General features: G+C 42.4%; 1 protein-coding gene across 2 annotated transcripts in view; it reads left to right on the forward strand.

Moving 5' to 3' along the window:
* prkg1.S (protein kinase cGMP-dependent 1 S homeolog) overlaps positions 1–26,402 on the forward strand; it is a 415,118-nt gene that overhangs the window by 92,552 nt on the left and 296,164 nt on the right. The gene's annotated exons all lie outside the window — the stretch shown is intronic.

Consider the following 26,402-nt stretch of genomic DNA (forward strand, 5'->3'; position numbering starts at 1 on the left):
TAGAAGGGGAGATTAACCCTTGCATGGCTAAAATGTCCTACCTTTAATGCATCCATTGCACTCCCACGTTACCCCAGATTACCCCTGTATAACTTTGGCCTCATAGGCAGCCTGATATTCTTAAAATATATTCAACGCAAGTGTATTCTGAATTGCACAATCAATTACACGCATGAAACAGGGATCCCGGAAATCTATAGTTATGGGATCCATTATCAGGAAACCCGTTATCCAGAAAGCTCCAAATTATGCAAAGGCTGTCTCTCCAAATAATCCAGATTTTTTAAAAATGATTTCCTTTTTCTGTGTAATAATAAAACAGTAGCTTGTAGTTGATCCCAACTAAGATATAATGAATAGTAATGGGCAAATTTGTCCCGTTTCAATGAATAATTCACAAAACGGAAAAAAAATTCACGAAAGGCGAATTCTGACACTGGTATCAATTTGCGGGCGTCAAAATTATTGCCGGTGACAATTTGACGTGCATTAAAGTCAATGGGCGTTCGTTTAATTGAAATTGGCACTGGCGTCGGCATCGTCAAAAACTATGACACCGGGAATTTTAGCGTCAATTTGGCGAATTTCCCTGTGAATTCTCGCCTGCCGAATAAATTTGCCCATCACTAATAATGAATCCTTATTGGAAGCAAAACCAGCCTATTGGGTTTGTTTAATGATTTTGTAGTAGACTTAAGGTATGAAGATCCAAATTACAGAAAGATTCCTTATCTGCAAAGCCCTAGGTCTTCAGCATTCTGGATAACAGGTCTCATACCTGTACTATAAAGTGCGTGTTTCGTCATCTGAGTCTTCTAAACAGAATGTGATTTTTTTTTTATTGTGAAATTGCCAAACTTGAATGAGAAATAGATTAATGGCAATCTGTTCCCTTGTATATTAATAGCTGCAAGCAGATTGTTTGCTGGAATATTATGTAAGAGAGATTTAAAGGCACAGCGGCCCTGCATGGGAGCCATTGTTAGGACTGATTTATATCTTAATGTGGAACCGATAGGATTTTACTGTATAATAATAAATAACATTGGAATTCTCAACAATAATAATAATAGTAGGTTAGAGAGTGGCCCTGCCTTCCTGCTCTAGTATTTCTTTAAAATGAGATGCCAGAATGCTTAAGGCATTATTAAAAACAAAGGCATCACTAGGTGGGGTTTTTCTATGGGGAATGGGGTAAAAAAAACTATGGCTGCTTCCCCTCTATATAAATAAAAATACATTGAGTAGGAATGCTCTGGGCATAGAATGAACGAAAATTTGCCGCGTCAAAATATTTTTGACGCTGGCGATGGTTCCAACGTCGGCGACAATTTAGACGCCATCGACGATTAATGGACGCCCATTGACTTTAATGGCCGTCAAATGTTGCCAGCGTCGAAGTTGTCGCCGGCGTCCATATTGACGCTGGCAAATTGTTGCTGCTGTCAAAATTCACAAATTTTTCACCCGTTTCACGAATTTCGCGGAAAATTCGCGAATTTTGTAGCAAAGCAAAACGGGATAAATTCGCCCATCACTAGTACAGCCCAAAATAAACTGTCTTTATTCTGGTTTCAAAGCTCTGTGTGTGAATGCAAAAGGGAAAGTTATCACTTCCATGTCTAGTTTCATGATATTCAATCTTGTACCCATGTGCCAGAGCTTTTCAATTGATGAAGTCACTGATAAAGATGAATTATATCTTAGTTGGGATCAAGTACCATCTAAAAAAAAGGAATCATTATCAAAAATGTTAATTTTTTTAAATTAAAATGGAGTCTACGGGAGATAACCTTCCTAAGCTTTTTGGATAATGGGTTTCTGGATAAGGAATCCTATACCTGCATAATATGTATAATTTATTACTGGTTGGTCAAGATAATCTGGAGTTGGCACCTAACTCTGATTGTGGCCTCGTGCTCCAGATCATTTGGTAAGATTTCAACATCCCCGGCTCCTAGCGAAGAGCAACAGTCGTTTCCCCAAGAAATAAAGTGTGGGAACAGCAATCCCATGAGAATGACGGATGTTCCAGAAGCAAAAATAAATGGACTCATGGGTTATTCCTGGTTCCCAGGTCTGTACAATGTTTCCGTTTGCGCTGGGACAGCAGATACAGGACAGGGATTTGCTGCTACCTCTGGGGTTACCGAATAACGTTCTGCGAATCGTTGCTCAAAAATCAGCCACAAGGGAACACATGTAACACCCCCCAAACTGCACACCCTGAAACGGGGGGAGCTTATCGTCATATCGGGTGGGCAATTCAAAGGAGGGTCTGTGCCACTTTATTAATATCCAGATACCGGAGGTGTGTGTCTATATGTCTGGCCCTTTAAGTAAAGGTCTCTGATACACCTGAGTAAATTGATTATAAATGTGCTGTTGGCTTCCGGTAGTGAAAGCCAAGGCCCCGGCACAGATTTCAGCACAGAAATGGAGACTGACCAACTAAAAGAGTTTAAATTGACGCTTTGCTGGCTTTTATTTTCAACAACACAAGCAAATCTTCAGCCCATTGGCTTCACATGGTGGAATCACATAAGTGTTAACACAGTCCCAATTCACAGCCTCACTGGTGTTCTCTTTATTCCCGCTTTGTTTAGCCCTTACTGGCTTTCAGCGGACCACAAGTCCCAGAATCCTCTCTGGGCACACGTGAGACACTCTTGTCTCCTGGGAGCTGTTTCTCTGGTCCTCTCGCAGACCTTTGGAGCTCTCTCCAACTCAGGGGAATCAGAATCAGTCTCTGGTTCCCTGGTGCTCACCAGCACTCCTTCAGTGGCCCCTCACCCTCCACTCTAGGAGGTCTCTAGAGGGAAGCAGCCCTGAGGTGTTGCTCTACACCTCCTTTTAACTACCACATACCTGTAGTTAATTACCTCTAACTGCCTTTAGCTTGGCAGCTGCAAAACCCTTACATGGAGCAAGGGATGGAAGCCCACCCTGCTCCCTTCCATCCACTCCAGGGACCCATAATCCATCTTTTACTAAACTTGTTCACCACTTAAACAGCTTTACTAGCTGCAGTACTACACATTTCCCTGGAGCTTCTTATTTCACCAGCTTTAATGCCAGTGAAATACACATGATATTGTACACTTTTGACACACATATCTTAAGGTGGCCATACATGGAGAGATCCGCTCGTTTGGCGCCAAACGAGCGGATCTCCCTCCGATATGCCCACCTTGAGGTGGACAATATCGAGCTGATCCGATCGTGGGCCCTAGGGCCCAACGATCGGATCCTAACGATGCCTAACGGCGGTCGGATCGCGGGATCGCATCAACGAACGGATGCGGCCGCGATCCGATGGGATTTTTAGTCCCTTCCGATTGAGATCTGGCCGACTTTCGGCCAGATCTCGATCGGGGAAGCCCGTCGGGGGGCCCCATACACGGGCCAATAAGCTGCCGACTCGGTCTGTCGGCAGATTTTATTGGCCCGTGTATGGCCACCTTCACAGTGCTTATGATTTCTATTAGATAAATGCAAATGAAAGTATAACAGATCTTTAAATAGAAACTATTTTTGTAAGTTTGTATAATTCCCTTTATCTTCCTACACTGTCAGGTCGCCGGCTCTTCATTTCAGACATGATCATTGGCCACTGACACGATTCCGTCCTTTCAGCCAAAAGCTAAAATGATTTTGTGATTGTGCCTGTGCCTGGAGATCAACTGGATTGAGTTCCCGTCGGCTGCATTTCAGGAATTGAATTACTTCCAATCAACTCTGCTGATTAGCTGGAGAAATCTTATTCTCTGCCCCTTATCCATTTACCTCTCACTGACACAGTTGCCTTCCTGAGCCATTAACGCTTCTGTCTTCTCCTCCCAATTCCTTTTTCCTCCTCTCTGGTCTCTGGGTAAAGACGCCTTCCCTGTAGGAACCTTGTGTTGTTTGCAATTTGCATCCAAACTCATTTGAAATGCTAAAATCATTGGCAAAGAGTGATGGAGAATAGATTCGCCAGACATGAATTCAATGCGAATTTTCGAGTTTCGCCTAATTTTCTGGTGAAATATCTGCCTCGTCAAAAAAAGATTGTCGCGCATCAAAATTATTCGGACGCCCATTGCATTTGGACTAAATAGTCGTGCGTATAAAAATGATTTTGATGCCCAATGACTTCAATACATTTAGCTAATTTTTGGGCGAAGAGAAGCCCAGTCTCGCCGATCACTATTGTCAAATGATTCCCAATGGTAACGGACTCCTTACTCAATAGAGAGGCTTGGGAGTAAAGGGGAGGTTTGGTGACAGCACCATCGTGCCTTACAATTTACACTATTCCTCAATGGTGTAACTAGATGTTACTGGAGACCGCAGCTAATTCATTTTAGGGCCCATAACATATCCAGAGGTTTTCCTGTTACAACATGTTGAAATTGCTCATTAATTAGGGCCTCATCGGGCACCCTATACCTCCTGGCCCCTCCCCCAACTTACCACAACTGAGGATGGCACATGCTATATTTAGGTGCTGCCTTTTGGCAGGCCAAGGGACCCCATCGTCCCCATGCCCTGTCCTTCTCTAACACATATTAGGGTGCTCAGAATCCAGCGATGCTCTTGGGCACCCCAGTAAGGCAAAAACATATGCAAATGATGCACACCAAGCTGACAGTTATAAATGACTGGCGTTGAGCACTAATGAGGATAAATTTGTTATTTCACAGCTAGTAATTACGTATCCGCTCTCATGCCTGCTTCATATTGATCTACATTAGATTAGCAATGCTTATGGGATATTTACAGGGTTTGGAGATGGAGCCATTCTGGTACCTACGGGTGCTAGCAACACCTGTGCCTGCCTCAGCTGCACCCATACACCCAGAGAGAGGGAACAGTGATGAAAAGCAGAGAGGTCAGCACCGCCATTGTGCTCGCTCACTGATAGAATGGCCAGGAGAAGGCAATTTGGCACAGCGTGCATGTTAGGAAATATAGATATTATTTTTGAAAGCGGGATGAATCTGTGCCAATGATGGAATATGCACAATTAGTAATGGGCAGGGAGCCAGGGTTCTATGATGGGTGGCTTCCAAACTGGCAGGAGTTTTAATGGCTTGAGTATCGAGCGTTGGATTATGGGGGAAAACACAAGAGGAACCATTCAAGTCTTTTATTAGATGCCAACTGTTATATATGCTGGATAATAATAGTTACAATGTCATCAACCACTTGTGAACCTCTTTGGGGACCATTGGGGCCACATCTGGTTGTCCGTATTTATCTGATTGGCAGAAACGTTGCAGTGAATATGCTATAGGGACCCCTGTAATGCTATTAGGGGGTACACAATTTCTCTGCACTCTAACAGATTTACTTCAGCGCCAGTAGTGTCTGTATATGAATGCGGTTAGAGTTGAGTATTGATGGAACAGTAAAAGTCTTTCAAAATATAATGTACTGTTGTGCTGCACTGTTTACAAATTGGCGTGTTTGCTTCAGAAACTCTATTTTAGTTTATATAAACAGACAGTGGATAACAGATAAGTACTACTATAGTTTATATAAACAAGCTGCTGTGTAGCCATGGGGGCAGCCATTCAAGCACAGGATACACAGTAGATAACAGATAAGTACTACTATAGTTTATATAAAAACGCTGCTGTGTAGCCATGGGGGCAGCCATTCAAGCACAGGATACACAGTAGATAACAGATAAGTACTACTATAGTTTATATAAACAAGCTGCTGTGTAGCCATGGGGGGCAGCCATTCAGGCACAGGATACACAGTAGATAACAGATAAGTACTACTATAGTTTATATAAACAAGCTGCTGTGTAGCCATGGGGGCAGCCATTCAAGCACAGGATACACAGTAGATAACAGATAAGTACTACTATAGTTTATATAAACAAGCTGCTGTGTAGCCATGGGGGCAGTCATTCAAGCACAGGATACACAGTAGATAACAGATAAGTACTACAATAGTTTATATAAACACACTGCTGTGTAGCCATGGGGGCAGCCATTCAAGCACAGGATACACAGTAGATAACAGATAAGTACTACAATAGTTTATATAAAAACGCTGCTGTGTAGCCATGGGGGCAGCCATTCAAGCACAGGATACACAGTAGATAACAGATAAGTACTACTATAGTTTATATAAAGAAGCTGCTGTGTAGCCATGGGGGCAGCCATTCAAGCACAGGATACACAGTAGATAACAGATAAGTACTACTATAGTTTATATAAACAAGCTGTAGTGTAGCCATGGGGGCAGCCATTCAGGCACAGGATACACAGTAGATAACAGATAAGTACTACTATAGTTTATATAAACATATAGTAGTATATAAACTATAGTAGAGTTTCTAAAGCAAACACACCAGTTTTACCAGTGCAGGGCAAAGCTACAGCATATTATCATAACTTTAGGACACTTTAATTTTTTGGTATTACTGTTCCTTTAAATCACAACCAGCAGCCGGCAATCTTCTAGGCATCCGCAAGCCCCTACCAAACCCCCAGTTCCTTTGTTTCTTTTCGCTTTCCATATCAAAGTGCCAGGCAATAGCATGTTTTACAAAGGGCAAAGCTATATGGGAAAAAACAGCAGTTTATAAGTCTTTTCATAGAGCTTTATTTTCATATTCATCAGCAGAAAAGATGAAAGTTGACTATGGGCAGAGTTCCCCTTTAGCCCAGAGACACGTGTATTGAGCTTATTCATAGACAGTTTAAAGGGAAAAAAATGCATTTGTTTATGTGTTAATGTAAACAGAACATGAATAATTACAGCAGTATTAGCGACTGGAACGCCATGGAGAATTTTTGTTGAGGCCAATTTTTATTCTACGCTGCCCTCTAAGATATGACTAAACATAATATATTAACCCTTGAGATGGTACCGCCTGATATTCTTTGATGTTGGGTCCAGATCTGACCCACTTCCATGGAAGCTTCTTCTGCCTTTACCAACTAGAGATGAGTGGGAGCAGATATAAAAGTTTGAAGGGACAGAAAATTAAAGCAGTTGTAAATAAATCCGTCAATAAATAAAATTCCTGATGGCGTTGCCATGGAAACCATTTCGAGAGAGTTTGCTGTAACGAGCAAGCTCACGTATTCTGATGCAATTAGATAGGGTCGGGTCGGCCTGTATCTCTTGGTGGGCCCAGGTCATGGTGAAGTTCCCTCTTAGGTCTGTATAATGCATATAGAACTTTTCTTACTTTAACGGTTTTGACAATGGCTCATGGGTGTACGTTTTCGAGGTGGGCCCTAGGAATGAGGCGGTTGTTCCTACATCACCTTGTATTGGGGTTGGTGAAATTGGGCCAGTTTTAGGGCAGGGCAGAAGGGGTGTCTCCAGCAACAGAGGAGGCATATAGGGGTAGGAATGAAGAATGTAGATAAGGGCAACTAGCAACCAATCAGGCTGCTGCTTTTATTTTCTAACTTCTAGTAGCCTGATTAAAGCTGATTGCTCATTGGTGCGTCTACAGTATTTAGCACCTGTGTTTAGGGATGGGCACATTTTTCACCTTGTTTCGCCGCAAAAATGACGCCCATAGACTTGTATGCCGTTGTGCGTCCGAAAAAAAAAAGCGCGTCAAAAAAACTTTTTTTGACGCACAAAGACTCTAATGGGCATCCGCGATATTTTGCCTGCGGCGAAACGAAACGGGTCAAATTCGCCCATCCCTGCCTATGTTTGCAAGTGAGACTAAAAATTGGTTGCACCTCCACTACTGCACCACAGTTCGGGCCACAGACTTTTTGTACTATTTTCACCCCCTCCACACTCATTGAAACATCATTAGCTGCAGCTCTGGTCAAAAGATTTAATCAAACTCGGCTTTGCTGTATCTTCCGAGTGCTGCCCCTGGGATGGCGCAAAAAAAAAAAAAACGACTGTGTTGATGATAACCCTTTGACAAGAACCTCGTGGGTGGGGCTAATGAGAAACTGGCAGATGTCATTAAAGGAGAACTAAAGCTTAACTAAAGAAGTAGGCTTTAGTTCTCTTGTGCTTATCCGACTGTGTAACTGCATTAGAAAGGGACTGTGATTTTGGAGTCCAACTAGTGTGTTGATGATAAGCCTTCAACAAGAACCTCATGGGTGGGGCTAATGAGAAACTGGCTGATGTCATTAAGGGAGAACTGAAGCTTAACTAAAGAAGTAGGCTTTAGTTCTCCTGTGCTTATCTGACTAGAGTCCAACTACTGTGTTGATGATAAGCCTTCAACAAGAACCTCATGGGTGGGGCTAATGGGATACTGGTTGATGTCATAATAGGAGAACTAAAGCTTAACTAAAGAAGTAGGCTTAAGCTCTCTTGTACTTGTCTGACTGTGTAACTGCATTAGAAAGGGACTGTGATTTTGGAGTCCAACTAGCGTGTTGATGATAAGCCTTCAACAAGAACCTCATGGGTGGGGCTAATGAGAAACTGGCTGATGGCATTAAAGGAGAACTGAAGCTTAACTAAAGAAGTAGGCTTTAGTTCTCCTGTGCTTATCTGACTATGTAACTGCATTAGAAATGGACTGTGATCTCCTAGTCCAACTACTGTGTTGATGACAAGCCTTCGACAAGAACCTCATGGGTGGGGCTAATGGGATACTGGCTGATGTCATAATAGGAGAACTAAAGCTTTACTAAAGAAGTAGGCTTTAGTTCTCTTGTGCTTATCTGACTGCGTGACTGTATTAGAAAGGGACTGTGATCTCCGAGTCCAACTACTGTGTTGATGATAACCCTTTGACAAGAACCTCATGGGTGGGGCTAATGGGATACTGGTTGATGTCATAATAGGAGAACTAAAGCTTAACTAAAGAAGTAGGCTTTAGTTCTCCTGTGCTTGTCTGACTGTGTAACTGCATTAGAAAGGGACTGTGATTTTGGAGTCCCACTAGCGTGTTGATGATAAGCCTTCAACAAGAACCTCATGGGGGGGGGCTAATGAGAAACTGGCTGATGGCATTAAAGGAGAACTGAAGCTTAACTAAAGAAGTAGGCTTTAGTTCTCCTGTGCTTATCTGACTATGTAACTGCATTAGAAAGGGACTGTGATCTCCTAGTCCAACTACTGTGTTGATGACAAGCCTTCGACAAGAACCTCATGGGTGGGGCTAATGGGATACTGGTTGATGTCATAATAGGAGAACTAAAGCTTAACTAAAGAAGTAGGCTTTAGTTCTCTTGTGCTTGTCTGACTGTGTAACTGCATTAGAAAGGGACTGTGATTTTGGAGTCCCACTAGCGTGTTGATGATAAGCCTTTAACAAGAACCTCATGGGGGGGGCTAATGAGAAACTGGCTGATGTCATTACAGGAGAACTGAAGCTTAACTAAAGAAGTAGGCTTTAGTTCTCTTGTGCTTATCTGACTATGTAACTGTATTAGAAAGGGACTGTGATCTCCTAGTCCAACTAGAGCTTAGAGCTGTGTATTAGCCCAGCTGTAGTTAATAAATATATACTGTATATATTTATATATATATTTATGTAGGAGCCATGGCTAATACACAGCTCTAAGCTCTAGTTGGACTCGGAGATCACAGTCTCTTTCTAATACAGTTACACAGTCAGATAAGCACTGGAAGTGGATCAATTGATTCACTGAATTAGTGATCAAAGAGCCTGAGTGGGAAGTGGATTAAAAAAGACTTTAGAAGGTCAGAGCTAGTGAACTAGAAATGACTAGCGGGTCTTGTTTGGACTATATACACACAGTGCTTATATGTGCAATGCAGTATATTAGTCATGGTTTTATGTCGCACGCAGATCCTCAGTACAGTTCATAGGGAGAAATAACTTAGTAGGGTTCTAATGGGGTTGTGTAGCCCATGGTGTTCCATTGAATGTTTGTTTCAAACAGGTGCCCAGTAAATACTACCCACTGATCTGGTTTAAAGGTTTCCTCTTTTATAAGGTGGAGTGGTGTGTGTAAATGATTCAAAGAACAAAATTAAATACTATAGTGCAAAGAATAATATTGTGCCTTCTCGCTACATAAACCCCAGTCCAAAGGTTACCAAAAATGGAAACAAAATTGTGACATAAGGAGGCCTGCAGACAATGATGCAGTAGCAAAAATTGTTACAAAGTTTAAAAACTATTTATTAGGATATGTGTAGCCTAACGTGTTTCGTGCCAACTGGCCCTTTACTCATACTTACTCATGACTAACTTATTTACACTTATGAGTATCTTATTAACACTTACTCATGAGTTTCTTACTTGCACCTACTCATGAGTAACGTACTTATACTTACTCATGAGTAACTTACACTTGCTCATGAGTAACTTACTTACACTCACTCATGAGTAACTTACTTATACTTACTCATGAGTAACTTACACTTACTCATGAGTTTCTTACTTACACTTATTCATCAGTAACTTACACTTACTCATCAGTAACTTACTCATGAGTAACTTACTTACACTTACTCGTGAGTAACTTACACTTACTCATGAGTATCTTACTTACACTTACTCATGAGTAACTTACTTACACTTACTCATGAGTAATTTACTTACACTTACTCATGAGTAGCTTACACTTAGTCATGAGTAACTTAAACTTATACTTGTATCTTTCTTACACTTACACATGAGTAACTTACTTACACTTGCTCATGAGTAACTTACTTAAACTTGCTCATGAGTAACTTACTTATACTTACTCATGAGTAACTTACACTTACTCATGAGTATCTTACTTACACTTACTCATGAGTAGCTTACACTTACTCACGAGTAACTTACTTACACTTACTCATGAGTAACTTACACTTACTCATGAGTATCTTACTTACACTTACTCATGAGTAATTTACTTACACTTACTCATGAGTAGCTTACACTTACTCATGAGTAACTTACACTTATACTTACTCATGACTATCTTTCTTACACTTACTCATGAGTAACTTACTTAAACTTGCTCATGAGTAACTTACTTATACTTACTCATGAGTAACTTACACTTACTCATGAGTATCTTACACTTACTCATGAGTAACTTACTTACATTTACTCGTGAGTATCTTACTTACACTTACTCATGAGTAACTTACTTACACAGCAGAAGGGACGTTTGTACTCCAGCTGAAACAAACAGCCTGAGAAAATTTCCATTATCCTTAGGGATGTAGCGAACGTCGGAAAAAAAGTTCGCGAACATATTCGCGAACTTGCGCAAAAATGCGAGCGGTTCGCGAACGGTTCGCGAACCCCATAGACTTCAATGGGAAGGCGAACTTTAACATCTAGAAAAGACATTTCTGGCCAGAAAAATGATTTTAAAGTTGTTTAAAGGGTGCAACGACCTGGACAGTGGCATGCCAGAGGGGGATCAAGGGCAAAAATGTATCTGAAAAATCTGCCTGTGTGTGCTTGGAAGAGATAGTGTAGGGGGAGAGCTGTTAGTGATTTCAGGGACAGATGATAGTAAGTTTGCTGGCTAGTAATCTGCTTGATACTGCTCTGTATTGGAGGGACAGAAGTCTGCAGGGATTTGAGGGACATTTTAGCTTAGGTAGCTTTGCTGGCTAGTAATCTACTGTTCTCTTTAAACAACTGCCATACGTTGACCTTGTAGGCATTGTTTGCCCAGTTTTTTTGGATGCAGCCACTGAAGCACAGTTGCCAGAAAAAATATGCCATATAAATGCTGAAAATAGTCATTTTTCGCCATACGTTGACCTTGTAGACATTGTTTGCCCAGTTTTTTGGACGCAGCCACTGAAGCACAGTTGCCAGAAAAAATATGCCATATAAATGCTGAAAATAGTAATTTTTCGCCATACGTTGACCTTGTAGACATTGTTTGCCCAGTTTTTTTGGTTGCAGCCACTGAAGCACAGTTGCCAGAAAAAATATGCCACATAAATGCTGAAAATAGTCATTTTTTGCCATATACGTTGAGTCAACGTATGGCAAAAAATGACTATTTTCAGCATTTATATGGCATATTTTTTCTGGCCTCTGTGCTTCAGTGGCTGTGGCCAAAAAAACTGGGCAAACAATGCCTACAAGGTCAACGTCGTTGACCTTGTAGGCATTGTTTGCCCAGTTTTTTTGGCCACAGCCACTGAAGCACAGAGGCCAGAAAAAATATGCCATATAAATGCTGAAAATAGTCATTTTTTTGGTCGCAGCCACTGAAGCACAGTTGCCAGAAAAATTATGCCATATAAATGCTGAAAATATAAATTTTTTTGGTTGCAGCCACTGAAGCACAGAGGCCAGAAAAATTATGCCATATAAATGCAGAAAATATGCATTTTTTTGGTCGCAGCCACTGAAGCACAGTTGACAGAAAAATTATGCCATATAAATGCTGAAAATATAAATTTTTTTGGTTGCAGCCACTGAAGCACAGAGGCCAGAAAATTATGCCATATAAATGCAGAAAATATGCATTTTTTTGGTCGCAGCCACTGAAGCACAGTTGCCAGAAAAATTATGCCATATAAATGCTGAAAATAGTAATTTTTTTGGTTGCAGCCACTGAAGCACAGAGGCCAGAAAAATTATGCCATATAAATGCAGAAAATATGCATTTTTTTGGTCGCAGCCACTGAAGCACAGAGGCCAGAAAAATTATGCCATATAAATGCAGAAAATATGCATTTTTTTGGTCGCAGCCACTGAAGCACAGTTGACAGAAAAATTATGCCATATAAATGCTGAAAATATAAATTTTTTTGGTTGCAGCCACTGAAGCACAGAGGCCAGAAAAATTATGCCATATAAATGCAGAAAATATGCATTTTTTTGGTCGCAGCCACTGAAGCACAGTTGCCAGAAAAATTATGCCATATAAATGCTGAAAATAGTAATTTTTTTGGTTGCAGCCACTGAAGCACAGAGGCCAGAAAAATTATGCCATATAAATGCAGAAAATATGCATTTTTTTGGTCGCAGCCACTGAAGCACAGTTGACAGAAAAATTATGCCATATAAATGCTGAAAATATAAATTTTTTTGGTTGCAGCCACTGAAGCACAGAGGCCAGAAAAATTATGTCATATAAATGCAGAAAATAGGCATTTTTTTTGGTCGCAGCCACTGAAGCACAGAGGCCAGAAAAAATTAAACCAGTAGGGTTTGCACCCTAGTTTGTAACGGTGGCGGAGGGAGGAGGAGGACGCTAAAGGACAGCTGTGTGTGGAGTCATGAGGCTTGAAGAGAAGGACAGCTGCATAGAAGTCAGAACAAGTCTTCCGGCGTGCAGTAACCCTCCGAGATCCACCCCTCATTCATTTTAATAAAGGTCAGGTAATCGACACTTTTGTGACCTAGGCGAGTTCTCTTCTCAGTTACAATCCCTCCTGCTGCACTGAAGGTCCTTTCTGAGAGCACACTTGAGGCTGGGCAAGACAAGAGGTTCATGGCAAATTGTGACAGCTCTGGCCACAGATCAAGCCTGCGCACCCAGTAGTCCAGGGGTTCATCGCTCCTCAGAGTGTCGATATCTGCAGTTAATGCCAGGTAGTCCGCTACCTGCCGGTCGAGGCGTTCTTTGAGGGTGGATCCAGAAGGGTTGTGGCGCTGCCTTGGACAGAAAAACATTTGCATGTCTGACGTTACAGACTGGCCAAAGGGCTTTGTCCTTGCAGGTGCGCTCGTGGCAGGATTACTGGCACCTCTGCCCCTGGAATGTTGATGAGTTCCTGAAGTGACATCACCCTTAAAAGCATTGTACAACATGTTTTGCAGGCTGGTTTGTAAATGCCGCATCTTTTCGGACTTGTGGTATGTTGGTAACATTTCTGACACTTTATGCTTGTACCGAGGGTCTAGTAGCGTTGCGACCCAGTACAGGTCCTTCTCCTTAAGCCTCTTGATACGGGGGTCCTTCAACAGGCATGACAGCATGAAAGACCCCATTCTCACAAGGTTGGATGCAGAGCTATCCATCTCCGCTTCCTCATTATCAAGGACTGCATCATCCACGGTCTCCTCCCCCCAGCCACGTACAAGACCAGGGGTCCCCAAAAGGTCACCACTAGCCCCCTGGGAAGCCTGCTCCTGTTGGTCCTCCTCCTCCTCCTCCACAAAGCCACCTTCCTCCTCTGACTCCACTTCTGGCACCTCTCCCTGCGTTGCAGCATGTGCCTGGGTTCGTTCTGGTGATTCCGACCAGAAATCGTGCGCTTCCAGCTCCTCGTCACGCTGGTCTACAGCCTCATCTGTCACTCGTCGCACGGCACGCTCCAGGAATAAAGCGAAGGGTATTAGGTCGCTGATGGTGCCTTCGGTGCGACTGACCATATTTGTCACCTCTTCAAAAGGTCGCATGAGCCTGCAGGCATCGCGCATAAGCACCCAGTAACGGGGGAAAAAAATCCCCAGCTGTGCAGATCCAGTCCTACCACCCAGTTCAAAAAGGTACTCGTTGACGGCCCTTTGTTGTTGCAGCAGACGTTCCAACATAAGGAGCGTTGAATTCCAGCGAGTCTGGCTGTCAGAAATCAAACGCCTGACTGGCATGTTGTAGCGCTGCTGAATGTCAGCAAGGCGTGCCATGGCTGTGTAGGAACGTCTGAAATGGGCCGACACCTTTCTGGACTGGGTGAGAACGTCCTGGAATCCTGGGTACTTGGAGACAAAACGTTGGACTATTAAATTTAACACATGTGCCATGCAGGGCACATGTGTTAAATTGCCCAGTCTCAACGCTGCCAACAGATTGCTTCCATTGTCACACACCACTTTTCCGATCTGCAGTTGGTGTGGGGTCAGCCACCGATCGGCCTGTGACTGCAGAGATGACAGGAGTACAGATCCGGTATGGTTTTTGCTTTCCAGGCACGTCATCCCCAAGACAGCGTGACAACGGCGTACCTGGCACGTCGAATAGCCTAGGGGGAGCTGGGGGTGCACAGGTGTGGAGGAGGAGAAGGAGGACCCAGCAGCAGAGTAAGAAGAAGAAGAAGACGAGGTAGAGAGCGATGGAGGAGTAGAGGTGGTGGCAGAACCGCGTGCAATCCGTGGCGGTGACACCAACTCCACTGTTGTTGTTGAGCTACCCATTCCCTGCTTCCCAGCCATTACCAAGTTCACCCAGTGGGCAGTGTAGGTGACATACCTGCCCTGACCATGCTTGGAGGACCATGCGTCAGTAGTCATATGGACCTTTGGCCCAACACTAAGTGACAGAGATGCGGTAACTTGGCTCTGCACATGTTGGTACAGGTGTGGTATTCCCTTTTTAGAAAAAAAATTGCGGCTGGGTACCTTCCACTGCGGTGTCCCAATTGCTACAAATTTGCGGAAGGCCTCAGAGTCCACCAGCTGGTATGGTAAAAGCTGGCGGGCTAAGAGTGCAGACAAGCCAGCTGTCAGACGCCGGGCAAGGGGGTGACAGTCAGACATTGGCTTCTTACGCTCAAACATGGCCTTCACAGAAACTTGGCTGGTGGCAGATGACTGGGAATGGGAACAGGTGGTCAAGGTGGAAGGCGGAGTGGAGGGTGGTTCAGACGGGTCAAGGAGAGCAGAGGTAGAGCAGTAAGATGCTGGACCAGAAGGAGTGTGGCTTTTAGTTTGCCTGTTGCCTTTGAGGTGTTGCTCCCAAAGTGCTTTGTGCTTGCCGCTCATGTGCCTTCGCATAGAAGTTGTACCTATGTGGCTGTTGGGCTTACCAAGGCTCAGTTTCTGACTGCACTCATTGCAAATTACAATGCTTTTGTCAGAGGCACACACATTAAAAAAATCCCACACTGCTGACTTTTTGGAAGTGTGCGATCTGGCGGTAACAGTAGAAGTTGGCGGAGTTGGCGGTATTGGCGGCAATGGCGGGTGCGTTGGCCGGCTGAACACAGGTGCCGATACATGTTGTTGCCCTACTGATCCCTGCGGGCTGTCCTCCCTGCTTCTTCTAAGTCTTATTCTCCTACTGCCTCTCTGACTCTCCGTCTCTCCATCTGAACTACCCTCCTCTTGCTCTCTTCTACTAGGCACCCACAAAACATCAATCTCCTCATCATCATTCTCCTCAGATGCATCAATTTCTTCTGACACATCACAGAAGGAAGCAGCAGCGGGGACCTCCTCCTCATCACTCATTATGTCCATCTCTATCGTGTTCTCTGCCAGAATTAAATCTGGTGTAAGGTCCTCATCTCCTTCATCTTCTTCTGGCAATAATGGTTGCGCATTACTCAGTTCAAGAAACTCATGGGAAAATAACTCCTCTGACCCCAGTGAAGAAGGGGCACCGGTGGTGGAGGAAGTGTTACGTGGGGTGGCCATAGCAGTGGAGGATGAGGAGGATGTTGTGGTAAAGTTAGAAACGGTAGAGGATGGGGTGTGCTGTGTAAACCAGTCAACTACCTCTTCAGCATTTTGGGAGTTCAGGGTCATTGGCTTTTTAAAACTGGGCAATTTGCTAGGGCCACAGGATTGCATAGCAGCACGGCCCCTAGCACGGCCTCTGCGTGGCGGCCTGCCTTTGCCTGGCATTATTTTTAAAAAAACAACAACAACAACAAAAACTCAGTTGGTTTTTCTGGAAACGATAATACACACAGCTAGATGGCGGGTTGAAGAAAACACTGTGCAAATAATGCCTACAAAGTCAACGTATACACTACTACAGCGGTGGATACGGATTACGTAAAATATATGAATGCTGCTTGAAAAAAAGTAACTCAAGTGGTTTTTCTAGAGACGATAATATTATCAATATTTAGACAAAATGTGAACAAGGTCACACAGCTCGATGGCGGGTTGAAGAAAACAGTGTGCAAATAATGCCTACAAGGTCAACGTATACACTACTACAGCGGTGGATACGGATTACGTAAAATATATGAATGCTGCTTGAAAAAAGTAACTCAAGTGGTTTTTCTAGAGACGATAATATTATCAATATTTAGACAAAATGTGAACAAGCTCACACAGCTCGATGGCGGGTTGAAGAAAACACTGTGCAAATAATGCCTACAAGGTCAACGTATACACTACTACAGCGGTGGATACGGATTACGTAAAATATATGAATGCTGCTTGAAAAAAAGTAACTCAAGTGGTTTTTCTAGAGACGATAATATTATCAATATTTAGACAAAATGTGAACAAGCTCACACAGCTCGATGGCGGGTTGAAGAAAACAGTGTGCAAATAATGCCTACAAGGTCAACGTATACACTACTACAGCGGTGGATACGGATTACGTAAAATATATGAATGCTGCTTGAAAAAAAGTAACTCAAGTGGTTTTTCTAGAGACGATAATATTATCAATATTTAGACAAAATGTGAACAAGCTCACACAGCTCGATGGCGGGTTGAAGAAAACAGTGTGCAAATAATGCCTACAAGGTCAACGTATACACTACTACAGCGGTGGATACGGATTACGTAAAATATATGAATGCTGCTTGAAAAAAAGTAACTCAAGTGGTTTTTCTAGAGACGATAATATTATCAATATTTAGACAAAATGTGAACAAGCTCACACAGCTCGATGGCGGGTTGAAGAAAACACTGTGCAAATAATGCCTACAAGGTCAACGTATACACTACTACAGCGGTGGATACGGATTACGTAAAATATATGAATGCTGCTTGAAAAAAAGTAACTCAAGTGGTTTTTCTAGAGACGATAATATTATCAATATTTAGACAAAATGTGAACAAGCTCACACAGCTCGATGGCGGGTTGAAGAAAACACTGTGCAAATAATGCCTACAAGGTCAACGTATACACTACTACAGCGGTGGATACGGATTACGTAAAATATATGAATGCTGCTTGAAAAAAAGTAACTCAAGTGGTTTTTCTAGAGACGATAATATTATCAATATTTAGACAAAATGTGAACAAGGTCACACAGCTCGATGGCGGGTTGAAGAAAACAGTGTGCAAATAATGCCTACAAGGTCAACGTATACACTACTACAGCGGTGGATACGGATTACGTAAAATATATTATGGCTGCTTGAAAAAAGTGACTCCGGTGTTTTTTCTGGAGACGGTAATATTATGGATATTTAGACAGAATGTGAACAAGGTCACACAGCTCGATGGCGGGTTGAAGAAAACAGTGTGCAAATAATGCCTACAAGGCCAACGTATACACTACTACAGCGGTGGATACGGATTACGTAAAATATATGAATGCTGCTTGAAAAAAGTGACTCCGGTGTTTTTTCTGGAGACGGTAATATTATGGATATTTAGACAGAATGTGAACAAGGTCACACAGCTCGATGGCGGGTTGAAGAAAACAGTGTGCAAATAATGCCTACAAGGCCAACGTATACACTACTACAGCGGTGGATACGGATTACGTAAAATATATGAATGCTGCTTGAAAAAAGTGACTCCGGTGTTTTTTCTGGAGACGGTAATATTATGGATATTTAGACAGAATGTGAACAAGGTCACACAGCTCGATGGCGGGTTGAAGAAAACAGTGTGCAAATAATGCCTACAAGGCCAACGTATACACTACTACAGCGGTGGATACGGATTACGTAAAATATATGAATGCTGCTTGAAAAAAGTGACTCCGGTGTTTTTTCTGGAGACGGTAATATTATGGATATTTAGACAGAATGTGAACAAGGTCACACAGCTCGATGGCGGGTTGAAGAAAACAGTGTGCAAATAATGCCTACAAGGCCAACGTATACACTACTACAGCGGTGGATACGGATTACGTAAAATATATGAATGCTGCTTGAAAAAAGTGACTCCGGTGTTTTTTCTGGAGACGGTAATATTATGGATATTTAGACAGAATGTGAACAAGGTCACACAGCTCGATGGCGGGTTGAAGAAAACAGTGTGCAAATAATGCCTACAAGGCCAACGTATACACTACTACAGCGGTGGATACGGATTACGTAAAATATATGAATGCTGCTTGAAAAAAGTGACTCCGGTGTTTTTTCTGGAGACGGTAATATTATGGATATTTAGACAGAATGGGAACAAGGTCACACAGCTCGATGGCGGGTTGAAGAAAACAGTGTGCAAATAATGCCTACAAGGCCAACGTATACACTACTACAGCGGTGGATACGGATTACGTAAAATATATTATGGCTGCTTGAAAAAAGTGACTCCGGTGTTTTTTCTGGAGACGGTAATATTATGGATATTTAGACAGAATGTGAACAAGGTCACACAGCTCGATGGCGGGTTGAAGAAAACAGTGTGCAAATAATGCCTACAAGGCCAACGTATACACTACTACAGCGGTGGATACGGATTACGTAAAATATATGAATGCTGCTTGAAAAAAGTGACTCCGGTGTTTTTTCTGGAGACGGTAATATTATGGATATTTAGACAGAATGGGAACAAGGTCACACAGCTCGATGGCGGGTTGAAGAAAACAGTGTGCAAATAATGCCTACAAGGCCAACGTATACACTACTACAGCGGTGGATACGGATTACGTAAAATATATTATGGCTGCTTGAAAAAAGTGACTCCGGTGTTTTTTCTGGAGACGGTAATATTATGGATATTTAGACAGAATGTGAACAAGGTCACACAGCTCGATGGCGGGTTGAAGAAAACAGTGTGCAAATAATGCCTACAAGGCCAACGTATACACTACTACAGCGGTGGATACGGATTACGTAAAATATATTATGGCTGCTTGAAAAAAGTGACTCCGGTGTTTTTTCTGGAGACGGTAATATTATGGATATTTAGACAGAATGTGAACAAGGTCACACAGCTCGATGGCGGGTTGAAGAAAACAGTGTGCAAATAATGCCTACAGGGCAAATAATGCCTAAAAGGTCAACTTATACACTACTACAGCGGTAGTAAAATAAAAAAAAGTAAAATAAAAAAAAAATGAATATTAAAAAAAAAAATTAAAGTTGGTGCTGCTGAACTACTAGGAGCAGCAGATTAGCACACCAGTCCCACTCCCCAACACTGCTAGACTAATAGCACTGGGCTCTTATAGTAGTAGTAGTAGTAGTAGTAGTAAAACAACAAAAAATAAATAAAAGCAGTCCTTACAAGGACTACTGTTATTGCAGCAGTCAGCAGATGAGATCAGAAGCAGGACAGCTGCCCACTGCAGCTACATACAGAGCACTGCAGTAGAAGGTAGATTACTAGCCAGCAAAGCTACCTAAGCTTAAATGTCCCTCAAACCCCTGCAGACTTCTGTCCCTCCAATAACAGAGCAGTATCAAAACGATTACTAGCCAGCAAACTTTCAACTGTCCCTGAAATCACTAACAGGCAGCAGCTCTCTCCCTACACTATCTCTTCAGCACACACAGGCAGAGTGAAAAAACGCTGCAGGGCTTCGGTTTTTATAGGGAAGGGGAGTGGTCCAGGGGAGAGCTTCCTGATTGGCTGCCATGTACCTGCTGGTCTGGGGTGAGAGGGCAAAAAAAAGCGCCAACAATGGCGAACCCAAAATGGCGAACGTCGCGCGACGTTCGCGAACTTCCGGCGAGCGCGAACACCCGATGTTCGCGCGAACAAGTTCGCCGGCGAACAGTTCGCGACATCTCTAATTATCCTTATGGGCAACACTGTAATCCAGAAGCTAAAATTGCAGCACTGGGGTCCCACATTGATTCCATCCAGAGGTTGCAAGGAGTTTGTGTGGTCTCTCTGGGTTTCTTCCGGGTTCTCCAAGTCCAACAACAGCAACAACACACTGGCAGGTTAATTGGCTCCTGATAAAACTTCCCAAGATGTGTGTGTGTGAATGTGACGGAGCTTTAGATTGTAAGCTCCACTGGGGCAGTGAATGATAATCTCTTCATAGTTCTGCAGAACATGATGGAACTATATATATATATATATATAAAGGACAATAATGATATTTAACAGGAGAACTGGTTATGACAAATGATATGAATCCCACATACTCCGTGTTGTACCATTGAAACAGCCGAAGCGAGACATTTCCATGGTCTCCTGTTCTGAACTTATAACCCCGAGACAGTTGGGGGCTCTGTCTGAGTTTTATTTCTGGACTGTATTTGAATAGCTTATCCTGATGGAGCTACTTTGCCTTTTTATTAATGCTTAGCCGCTTACTTCAACACTTCAGAAGCCCTTTTTATCCCCCTTTTTAGAGAGCAGCAGGTAAGCTGAAATAATAAAAGCTGGCAGATTTTATATAAATATATATAAAAAAAGGTGCCATCTGTGCATTTTGCCAACATACTGTATTACGACTTTGTATTCCCGTGTGTCAGTCATATACATCGATTCATGCCGCATACAAAGGGACAGGAGCCATAGGGTCTTTATAGGAAATTCTAAAGAGCCACGGAAGAAGGATGTAAAATAGGACTTAAAAAGAATGGGTAATTGGCACTAATATTGTATTATAGCCACAGTGCGACTGGCCATTCATATGGAAATACGAGTCTGTAAAGGTGCACAAGCCCCGTCAACGTCACACTTTGGTAATTATTTTGCTCTTAGCATTTTATACAGCATGTAATTAACCATAAGACTATCCAATTAACCACATTATATAAATGGTACCATAAAGTGCCTGTTCATCAGCCCTCGTCAACTATCCATGAAGTCTATTAAAACATCAGCTAAATGATATATATATATATCATAATTACTATCAGTTCTACATCAGCATAGGCTTCTAAAGTTCTATAGACTTGGTATTTAAAGTAGGTGAGGTTCCACTTAGACCAGCCCCTTCATAGGCCTATCATCATAGACATATCATATCTCCTGTATAATGTCCTAGAGTTGACAATATAATTGACTTCAAAGCCCAAGAGCAAGTGAGAAGAGTATTCATGAAATTTCAATAGTCCTTGTAGCAGTGGCGGTCTCTAAACTGTAGAGCTCAGCCTAGAGGCCAATTAGGGTGATGTTTGGAGAAGACCCTTACCTTCTCTCCTTGATACCATTGAAAGCCCAGTCGGTTAGGGTAAGAGTTGGGCTAAACATATTTTATGTCTTAGATAGTCTTGGAATTAAGGCAAAATGGCTCAATGTTTCTTAATCTGCTTCCTTGTTTTAAACTAAAAGGGGACCTGACCAAATGATCAACCAACAAGGGAGGCTTAAACCAATATATTCCTCCACTTGCTTTATAAAACGTTTTAACATCACACCAAATCAGTCTCCGGTTTTCTCCACCATGCTCATGCATAATAAAGCTCCACCTCTATGCATAAGTCTGGGACTTGGTTCAACAGCTTTTGGGAGGCCAATACAAATACCCTCTCTATCCTAAACAGAGACTGGCCCCTTGAATGGGAGCTATCATGATTAATTAGTAGGGATGCACCGAATCCAGGACTTGGTTCGGGATTCCGCCAGGATTCAGCCTTTTTTTTCCAGCCGAATCCTTCTGCCCTGCCAAACCGAATCCAAATCCTAAATTGCATCCTAATTTGCATATGCAAATTAGGAGCAGGGAGGGTAATCACGTGACTTTTTGTCACAAAACAAGGAAGTAAAAAATGTTTTCCCCTTCCCACCCCTAATTTGCATATGCAAAATAGGATTCAGATTCGGTTCAGTATTCGACCAAATATTTCACAAAGGATTCGGGGGTTAGGCTAGGGTTGCCACCCGGCCGGTATTCTACCGGCCTAGCCGGTAAAATACCTGCCAAGGCCGGTATTACAAATTTACCGGCAATGTAACTGCCGGTAAATTTGTAATACGATCAAAAGGAGCCCTCAGCCTGCCCCCAATTGCCCCCAATCCGCTGCAACTTACCTTTTCTTTTGCCTCTTCTAGCGACCGTGGTGTCCGTGGCGTGGCCCGCCCCTTTTGACGTCACGTCTCGCCCCTTTTGACATCACGCCCTGCCCCTTTTGACGTCATGTCCTGCCCCTTTGAGGCCCCGCCCCCCAGCAGCCGGTCATTTTTTTTATAAAAGGTGGCAACCCTAGGTTCGGCCTAATCGAAAATAGTGGATTTGGTGCATCATTCGTGGTTATCTTTTTAAAGGGACAGGTATAGGACCTGTTATCCAGAATGCTTGGGACCTGGGGTTTTCTGTAGAAGGGGTATTTCCATAATTTGGATCTCCATACCTTGTCTGCTAAAAAGCATTGAAATGTGAATTAAACCCAGTAGGATTATGTTTCTGTTTTATTATAACAGAGAATAAGGAAATTATTTATAAAAAAATAATAAATAAATTATTTGATTGAATTGGAGCCTGTGGGAGATGAGCTTCCTGTAATTCAGAGCTTTCTAGATGAACGGTTTCCAGATAACAGATCCCATACCTGTATTCGATTTTCCTAATAAAGTTATTGTTTCTCTCTGTGGCAGTTGTTAGAAAATGTCCAGCGCTGTCCAGAGCCGGACTGGGAGCAAAAAGCAGCCCTGGCAAAAAACAAACAAAGCAGCCCACATGTAAACACACACACACAAACACACACACAAAGAGACAAACAAACACAGAGAGACACACACACACAGACACAAACACACAGACACACACAGAGACAAAAAACACACAAAAAGACACAAACACAGAGAGACACACAGACACACACAGAGACACACAAACATACAGACAAACAGACACAGAGACAGAGAGACACAAACACACAGAGACACACAGACACAGAGAGACACACAGACACACAAAAAGACACAAACACAGAGACACACAAACACAGAGAGACACACACACAGAGAGACACAAACACAGACAAACAGACACAGAGACAGAGAGACAAACACACACACACAGAGAGACACACAGACGCAGACACAGAGAGACACACAGACACACAAACACAGAGACACACACACACAAAAAGACACAAACACAGAGAGAGACAAACAAACACAGAGACACATAGACACAGAGAGACACAAACACACACACACAGACACCCCTACCCCCCCCTACCTCTCCTAGGAGCTTCGTGAAACAGCACGAGTTGTTTCACGAATTTTGCACATTTTTCGACAAAGCTTCTTGTAATGGGGCTAGACCATAACATTAAACAAATACAGAGGTTAAACATAAAGCAATCTTTGGGTTATAACAAGGGAAAACCCAAGCTCAAGCCATGCGGGGCAATTTTTTATAACCTTCCTCCTGAGAACAGAAAGAACTATGATAAACAGACATAAATCTGTCATTGTAAAGGTCACTACAACTGGACACCCCATAACAGAATAGTAATCCATCATACAGAACAGACTCACTCTACTTGCAGATGTGGAGACTCCTTGGGGCCTGTAGTAGTAGATCCATTGGGTTGAATCCGATCCCTGAGATGTATTCTGCCTCTTCAGTATATTCATTAGAAAATGTCACAAATCATCAGTGACTTTAAAAATCTGCTGCTTTTGAACATGAAGCCTTTCTCATGGAATTACCCCGGAGCCACATCACTGACAATCACGTTAAATGGAGCAAGTACTGCCACCGGGTTCTGAGTCCAAAGAGACCAGGAAGATAAAATTAAGGGGAAAAACAGCTGCAACTGGTTTTTAATACAGTCATTCAGCGTTAATGGAATAAATGTAATCAGCCGTATAAATGATATAATATTTTCTATGTGCAGATGTTGGGGAAATTTATCTCCATTACCCACATTTATGGTACGTACAGGCCCCATAGAACTGACCTGGTATATTTTAGCCTGAGGCACATGGAGGCAATTAGGGCTGTTCCTGTGTCACCGGAGGAGACTCACTTCAAGTTTCCATCTGAATTCACCTGTTATATAGGAAGCAACTTTACCCTTCAGCTACTCTGGCTCAGGTACATGAAGCTAAAAAATACAGAAATTGGCTGCTGGGAGGTCAGCGACACATTGTCATTCAGGCCACAGGCTTTTCTGAGGTTGAAATAGTATATGTATATATAAATATAAATTATATATAAATATAAATACAGTTCACAAAGCCTCTGAAGTCCTACTGGCCTTGGTACATGTTCAGGATAAACCCATAGAGCCACAGCAGAGAAGGAATATACACTCTTGGGGCTTAAGGTGAAACAATAGGTTGTTTATTGGATGGAGACTAACTCAAATAATAATAAGTTATTATTACAGTATTTTAACATATACATCATGATGCGTGAAAGATTGTGGGTACGATTAAATTCACTTCTTCACTGTACAGGACGTGGGTTATTATACTTATAGCAGGTATAGTAAGGACAGTCCCTCTGGGAAGGGACTGTGGGATAACAGGTATAGTAGGGAGAGATGGTGTCTATAGTAACAGTGGATAATAGTCTCTGGGAAGGGAGTGTGACTGTGGGATAGCAGGTATAGTAGGGAGAGATGGGGCCTATAGTAACAGTGGATAATAGTCTCTGGGAAGGGAGTGTGACTGTGGGATAGCAGGTATAGTAGGGAGAGACGGTGTCTATAGTAACAGTGGGATAATAGTCTCTGGGAAGGGAGTGTGACTGTGGGATAGCAGGTATAGTAGGGAGAGATGGTGTCTATAGTAACAGTGGATAATAGTCTCTGGGAAGGGAGTGTGACTGTGGGATAGCAGGTATAGTAGGGAGAGATGGTGCCTATAGTAACAGTGGATAATAGTCTCTGGGAAGGGAGTGTGACTGTGGGATAGCAGGTATAGTAGGGAGAGATGGTGTTACAATAAAAGACAGACGTTCCAAAAAGGGGGAATGTTCAGCTCTGTGATAGTCAAAGAGAACAAGGTTTGGATGAATATTTTGCTTATGAAGCTTCTTGCCCAGAAGGAACACACACTGTTATTTGCCAGCAGCTCTGTGTCTGGATTGTGTCTCAGTATTTACACTTACAGCTTTGCTGGGAGATTCCTTTCAGTGTGAGTTAGAGTTTTGCATGATGAACGATTTGTTTGGAGAGAAATAAGAAATACATTTGAGGTTATGAAAAGTGTCTTAATATGTTGTGTTGATTTGACTGAATTTGTTTAAAATGCCTGAAATCAGTATCTGTATATAATAAACCAGGAAGAGACAATTGGGAGGACACCTGCCTAGTTGATGTACTGACTTGTTCAACCATGTGGATATACTTTCCTTCCTACATCCGTCAGTCTGTTCCTTACTCCATCCATCTCTACCAAACATTCATTCTGTATCCATCCCATACGATCTTAAAAATCCTTTGAATTCGACTTTAAATGTCGAACTATCCTATTTGATGGTCGAATTTCGAAGTTTTTTTCACTTCGAAATTCGACCCTTGATAAATCTGCCCCTTTTCAGATAATTCACCCGAAATAATGTCTTTTTCCAATTACTTTCTATTTTCTATGTGTGACCGTTTTTCTAATATTGGAGTATAAATGTTTCCTCTTCTAAAGCAGCTCTGGGATGGGGGGGTCGCCGACCCTGTAAACTGTTCTAACTTGATACATTTAGTTGATACATTTCTTATCTTTGTCCCTGCTGAGCAGAATCTCTGGGTTTCATTACAGGCAGCTGTTAGAATTGATACAATAGTTGCTAATACTCCA

Source organism: Xenopus laevis, chromosome 7S (assembly GCF_017654675.1).
Source record: "Xenopus laevis strain J_2021 chromosome 7S, Xenopus_laevis_v10.1, whole genome shotgun sequence".
NCBI lineage: Eukaryota > Metazoa > Chordata > Amphibia > Anura > Pipidae > Xenopus > Xenopus laevis.